The following is a 7,300-nucleotide window of genomic DNA, read 5'->3' on the forward strand; positions in this document are numbered from 1 at the left end:
TGGCTAAGGTCATGATCTTGGGATCCTAGGATCGAGCCCCATGTCAGGCTCGCTGCTCAGCGGGGAGTCTGCTTCTTCCTCTGTTCCCCTTTCCCACTTGCTTAACAGTTCTTTAACTCTCAATATGACTCTGTCTTATTGTTCCTATGTAGGATGTTCCAGACTCACCCTCACCTCCTGTGCCCCTCTTTTGCACCATTGTCCTCAGCTGGCAAACTCCCAACTGGTTTAACCAGCATTATACTTTTGTATAACCTGCACTGCTCTAGCTTAGCTGGCTGGGGCAAAAGCAGTGACTTCTTAAGATATTTATTTAGGTGTGTGACTTCTTAAGATATTTATTTCACACTATTTTCCATATTTAAGGCTACTAACAATATTTAAAAATATGTGTATATGTATACTGAAGAAAGGGGAAATAAGAGAAACTTCTGAAAGAAATTCACTGTTATTCAAATGGTTTGTACTTCTACTTGGTGTTTGCTTTCCTTCCCTGCTGATCATTTCTTTGTCTCCTTACTCTAGAATGGAAACTCCATGAAAGTAGGGATATCATTGGCTTCATCACCACTGTATTCCCGGTACCTAGAACCGTGCTTGGCACATAAGACACTCAATAAATATTCATTTTGTAAAAAAAAGAAAAAATATTCATTTTGTCACCAACCTTAGCTGTGGAGGGGAAATAGACATGCCCATGACCAGGGATACAAATACAAACATTGGGAAATGAGTAAATCCTAGAGCCTGGAGGCTCAGCCGAAAGCAGAAAGTCTATCTGAAGCATAAAAAAAGCAATAGCAATGACCTAAAACCATGAAGTAGCATTTCTATGAAGTTTCTGCAAAGGAATATGTGCTTTGCAAGATGACCAGTGTTGGTTTGCTGTGAGTCATTCTGCCTAGAGCCTGACCAACAATTATTTGGCCAATTTATCGGTGGTTCCTTAGGTAGTTATTATTAGTGGAGAAATCATAATGATGAAAGGGAAGGACTTTGAGACTACCTGTCCTGCCCCATTCTTCTTTGCAGGTGAAAAAACTTGGACCTTAAGGAGTTAAGACTGTGGTCCTAGATTACCTTTTTATTTACAGAAGAGAAGCAAGAATCCAGCTGTCTACTTTTTTCTTCACGGTACTCTGTAAATGTCCAAAAGCCTTTCTAAACAGTTCAACAGTGCAGTGCTCTGCTACAGTTTTTGAAATGGCACTGGGCTCCAAAAGAACATTTTATGTGTTATTTATGAATATTGGAACTTTAATTTAGCACAGAAATTTAAAATATTTCAAAGGGAGATTTCCAAAGGTATTATGCTTTGGGGGAAAGGTATTCATGTTCTAGTTAAATGGCAGAAAAAAATTTTATTTGTTTTCCATACAAAACTCTGATCATTGTAAGTTAAGAGATCATCCCCAAATTAAATAGTTAATAGATCTAACACATTTTAGAGTGATTTCTCTCTTATATTTGTCTCTTTTATCTTTCCCATGTGTTTATTTGTCCCTATTTACCACAATCTCATAAAATGTCCTCTCCAATTCTCCTCTCACAATGTAAACAGATGTTTTGCAATCATTCCGGAATGAGAGGAACCCTGAATATTTTCATCTCCTCATTCCTTAGTGTTGGCCATGTTGCAAGTGAAGAATGGAGTTGGATTCATTTGGGGCCAGGAGATGTGGTGGGCTGGTCTCACAGGCTGGCTGCCAAGGAAATCCCCTTTAGGGCTGACTGGAAGCAGTCATACGAACATTGGTGGGAACTGTGTTTTGATGCTCAGGGGCTCCATCAATTTTTTTAAAGGTTTTATTTATTGATTTGAGGGACTGAGCATGCACATGTGTGGGGGGAGGGGCAGAGAGAGAGGGATAAGCAGGCTCCCCACTGAGCAGGGAAACCAATGTAGAGTTCCATCCCAGGATCCTGGGATTATGACCTGAGCTGAAGGCAGAAGCTAAACCGACTGAGCTCCCCAGGTGCCCCTAATTTTTTTTCTAAGTTCTGACAAGCATCAAAGAGAATTCCTCTTTTAACATTAGATCTTGGGCCTCTAGGAGAGAATCTGGACAAAGTGTCCCTGTATGTCCTGAATGTCTACTCATTCCCCTCCTTCTTGTACACTTGCAGCAGAATGTGTGTTTAAACTTCAAAAATGTCTCTGAAAGTAGTATTGAGAAGCTTATACTCATCAGCTTGGGAAGAAGTGGGCACAGTCTCCTGGATCACCTGTCATATTCATTGTGTCAAACTGCAGTTAAACTCAGGAGCTTCTGGGTCCTCTAAGTGACAATGTCAAGGGGAAGGTATGTCTTTCAACCAACAGCAAGACTGAGGTGCCTTGGTGTGGTGCATCGAGTAGAGCACTGAGGGTGAGGAGAGCCGGGTTTAAGACTCAGCCCACTGTCTATGTGATCTTGGTCACTAAACTCTGAGCCTCAGCTTTCTGATCAACACTGTGAAGACAAAAGAGCCACCTCACTCCTCTCATAGGGTTGCTGGGAGGCTCACAGACAATAATCTCAAAACACTTAGGAAAACTCTTCAGGGAAAGAGTTACATGAATGGGAAGTACTATTATATATCGGAATGAAATGCCCTGAATTATTGCCTCGGTAATTAATTATCTGTGGAAACGATAATACCCAGCAGCCCAGAAAGCATGTGCTTGTTTATTCTTATCTCGTTATAGGCACTTGGGGCAGCCAGAGGATCAGACCAGGTAATATGTAAAAATAGGCAAGACTTCGACATCCAAAGTGTTAAAATTTGCTTAGAAAACAAAGCTGATGCTGGAAATCATAAGTAAGGGAACAATTTCAAGGCCAGGTGTTTAAGAAGGCCAGAAACGGGGATTAGCAGCGTAGGGGAGGTCATGCCAAACAGGAGAACTGGAAGATACGAAGGTACCCTTGTCCATATGAAGTGCTGAACTTGAAAACATGTGACACTCAAAGATAAATGGTTAAAATTCTGAATTCTACTAAATAAATTTACAAAAGGGGAAGAATAATAATTCCTATAGTGGCAGACTTTTTTCTATTATTTTATGTAATAATTCAGTGGTAGGTTGAACATTCAGTTAAGTCGCTCTATCAGGTACATATGTATTATTAAATAGACATTTTTTACTCCTAATGATGAGTAGTATTTTTCTCAAAATTCCAGAAAGCCACAATAAATCCGTGGTGAAGTAGGCTTTTAACCAGTGATTCTTCCTATACTTTGCTTTCCAGAAAATTTCAAACTTCCATTAGCTTGCTAAAATACAATTTATTTCCTAATTACAGAGAAGAGGTAAATAAATGGTCCCTCTTCTGTGTCACAAGTTGAACTATGTGAAAGTTCTTTATAGATACTATGTAGTTCTTCATTTTCATGTAGGAACTGAGTCTGTGGCTTCATTTATATGTTCCCAGTGTTAGCACAGTGTCTGTGCAGTAGTTCCTCAATAAACATTTGTAAATTGAACTGAAGTAGGAAATTGTGACAGGCACTGATAATCACCTACTCATCATCCATTCTTCCCTGTTTCTTATGAACAGCATCCTGATTTATTTGGGGGCAACAATGTATTCAGTTAAAATATTCAATCTCTCACCTTTTTATTGAGCTGTAAGAGGTCACCACCTGGAACTTACTGAAAGCCCTTTAAAAGGGGATAAACTCCACTGACTTTGTCCTTTTGCTTTCATTTTTTTTTCTTATTTTCCTGCTTGAAATAGAGATGTAATGTTTGGAGATGGAGCAGCCATCTTAGGCTCATGACAATTATCCACATGCCGATAATCAGAACCAACTAGAATCAATCTTGGTCTTTGATATTTTCAAGTAGCTGATTTGGACTTGAACTGCTTTGCCTTGAACCTCACATGAGTTTTGCCACTGTCAAAGATTTCTGTTACATAGAACCTAACGAAATCTTAAACATAGATATTTGATTCTTAAAGTGGGGAGAAGTTGACATGATAGGATATACTGAAGTGGTTTGTCACTTTCCCAATCCCATTCTGATATGCCTTCCTGAAAGTGAATTGCTCTTTCTCTCACCTGGGTGAGAACTGCTGTCACAATGAGCCACTGTTACTACTGGGAACATCACTTCCCTCAGATGTGTTAAGTCACCTAAGAAAAGAAGTTAAGAAACTGCTCCAGGGAGACCCATAATAAATTACCTATTTGAAAGTCGTGAAGAGTTGGAGTTTCACAAACTCAGTAATTATTAAAATAGGCTGAAAGAAGTATGCCTGAAGCATCACAGAGTCCAACAAGAGAAGCATCAGAAGATGCTTACAATTTTCATATGGACAATGAAGGGATTGATGAAATTAGGCTAGAAAGGATGGATAGCTCTGCCCACAATTAAAAAATCCTAACAGTGGGGGCACCTTTGTGGCCATCCGATTGAATATCTTACATAAGGCAAAACTTGACCTCTACCACATTGTTAGGAGACATCATCCAACCTTGCTTGACTACTACCAATGACTAGGAGTTGGTGAATTCGTGTGGTGACCCATTTCATTGTCGAAAAGATTTGATAACTGGAAAGTCCTTTTTTTCCAGTGAGCTCAATGTAGCTGTATTTTAATGTTATTACACGCCATATATATATATATAGTACTTTATGTATTTATTTAAAGAGTTTTCACATGATCCCATTTGGTTTGATAGTCATAAATATAATATGAATCACTTTAGATGGTACCATTACTCCTATTTGAGCATGTGTAAACAAGTGCAGAGAGGCTATCTATACTTGTGTAAGGCTTAACAATTCCTGAGCAGAGTAGCTGGATTTGAACTCAGGACCATTGGGCTGTGAGTCAAATTCTCTTTCAAATTGTAATTATCCATTCAATATTGATTTACTTAGCCCCTACTATCTACTGGTCACTGTTAAGTGCTGAAGCTCTCGTGATGGAAGTACACACATATTCCTGGCCTTCCTACACTTAATAATCTAGTAACCACATACCAATGTGTGCCACTTTTAGCCCCTGATATAAAGTCACTGGTATATTCGGTTCCTTCGCATATCAGTCATTTAGTCATTACCTAACGTCATTGATGTCTCTTATCCAAACAAAACATACTATTCCTTCAACGGCTTCCTACCAGATCAAGGATTTTGGAGCTGTCTACCATCCTCATCACTTTACTCTGGATAGTCTCTACTTTTGTTTCTCGTGTAAGAAATGGCATCCTGAATCAGACACTTCAGCTCTCAGTATGGTCCTGGATGGCCTCAGGTGATAAGAAGGTTGAATGCTATGAGCTTATTGTATCTATTTTGGTTTCTTGTCGCAACGTTGGCTTGTGTTCACTTTATGGATCATTGAAATCACCAGTTTTTCCTCCAGGTTATGGTCAAGTCAACTTTCCTCCATCCTGTACTCAAGTATTTGATGTCTTAATTTAAATACTAGATTTTATGTATTCCTATTAAATTTCGTTTCACCATCCTTTCAGGTCTTCTTTTATCTTAATTCTGTCTTTTCTAAGGTTAACTATCTTTTCCAATCTTCTATCATGAATAAATTAGATAATCATGTCTTCTGTGTTACTGATAAAAATGTTGAACTGAACAGTTTCAAAGACAAAACACAGTAACACTATCCAGGCAGATTAGTCCCAATCTGTTATGCTTACGCTTGCAACTCCATTCATTCATTCCACAAAATGTAATGAATGCCTAAAGATGAAAAACAAAAAAAACTGTCTCAGTTTGTAAGTTGGGAAAGATAGGCATGTTAACAGAAAAATATAACATGACAAGTGCTCTGCTACCAGTGTACATTAGTGTAGAGAGGCCATAGAAGAGAGCAATCAATTCAACCTGAAAGAAGTGGGTGGGACCACAAATGCTGTGCAACTCGACGATATAATGAGGGACTTTATTGAATATTTTGTTGGAAGCACTATGAACTAATTCAATAGATGAAGTATTTCTTCAATGTTCAAACTTGGAATCATATCCAAACTGAGAACTGAATTTATTTACCATGACTTGGTCTTTGGGATCCCATTTTAGATCCTATTAGTCACTTGTTTTTGTACTTTAGAAAAATGCATTAAAATTCCTTAATCCCCTTTAGATTTCTTCTGAAGTTAAGTAGTCAACATAAATGGTTCAGATCATCTTCTATGATGCCAACTTTGTAAGGACCACTAGGTTACTGGCCTCCCAGCTAATTTTGCCTGAAGCCGCTTTTCTGATCTCTACATATTTGGTAGGTGAAATCACAATATCAGAGCCTCAGAATAACTTCTCCCACTTCTTTTTATTTCCTTGTTCATTAATGAGTCCATCCTCATCAGTATCCAAGAGGATGTCCAGAAACCTCTCCAGCCATGTAAGGACAGGTGCAGTTTCTAAACCTTAGTTCTGGCCTTTGCTACACAGCACTGGCTATTATTATACACATCCCCCCAAGTCAATGAGCTTGGGTATTTTCTTGTAGAATCCAACTTTTTCTCATGCAGTATTTACATATGACTGCTAACATTTTGAAAGTCTCTTTTCCAAATTTTAATTTACAGGATTTATGACTGTACCTTTGTTGTATCCGCCAAGTGTAAAACCATACATTAGGTACTGGGAAGGCAGAGGAAGATACAATGATGTACAAGAACTGGTCCAGTCGTTAAAAAAAACCCTGATGATCCAATGAAGGAAGTAGACCAGCACGTGTATAATACAAGGAAGTGGCTATTTGGTTTCTTTCTGATTAGCAAGCATTTTACAAAGACTTGAGTTCTGTGTGTGCAAGGCTACACCAGTCATTTTTAAAACAACTCTAAAAAAATACTTTCACTTGGCAGGGTGGGGTGGGAACAGCATCAAATTGGTTATCATCACCTCTCATATAACAATACCAAAGTATTTTTCATGTTTCAACTGTGTCTATGGTCCAGTCCAAGAGATTTACCATTTCAGATGAATTCTATACGTTTATATTTAAGTCTGCAAAAGACTTTCAGTTACCAAGCAATTGAACCAAAAGATTGGTAACTTTTCTGAAACAAAAGGGAAAAAGTATTTCTCTTGTTTTACTAACACTCTTTTACTTTCCACTCCAGAAATCATTTCAGCAAGTTGATGTTTGTTGTCAAAAGAGTTATTTTTATTAGTATCTTTATGAATAGAGAAAATAAAACTAAGAAGTTATATGATCTCCCTTTTAAAAAGTAACTCATCAAGAGATAAAAACTTTTTTTTGTAAGTGAATAATTTGACCCCATTTTAGAATTTGCAAATACGCCTTAATGGAGAAAAACCAGTTCATATTACATAGTGGCT

Source organism: Nyctereutes procyonoides, unplaced genomic scaffold, assembly GCF_905146905.1.
Source record: "Nyctereutes procyonoides isolate TBG_1078 unplaced genomic scaffold, NYPRO_anot_genome, whole genome shotgun sequence".
NCBI lineage: Eukaryota > Metazoa > Chordata > Mammalia > Carnivora > Canidae > Nyctereutes > Nyctereutes procyonoides.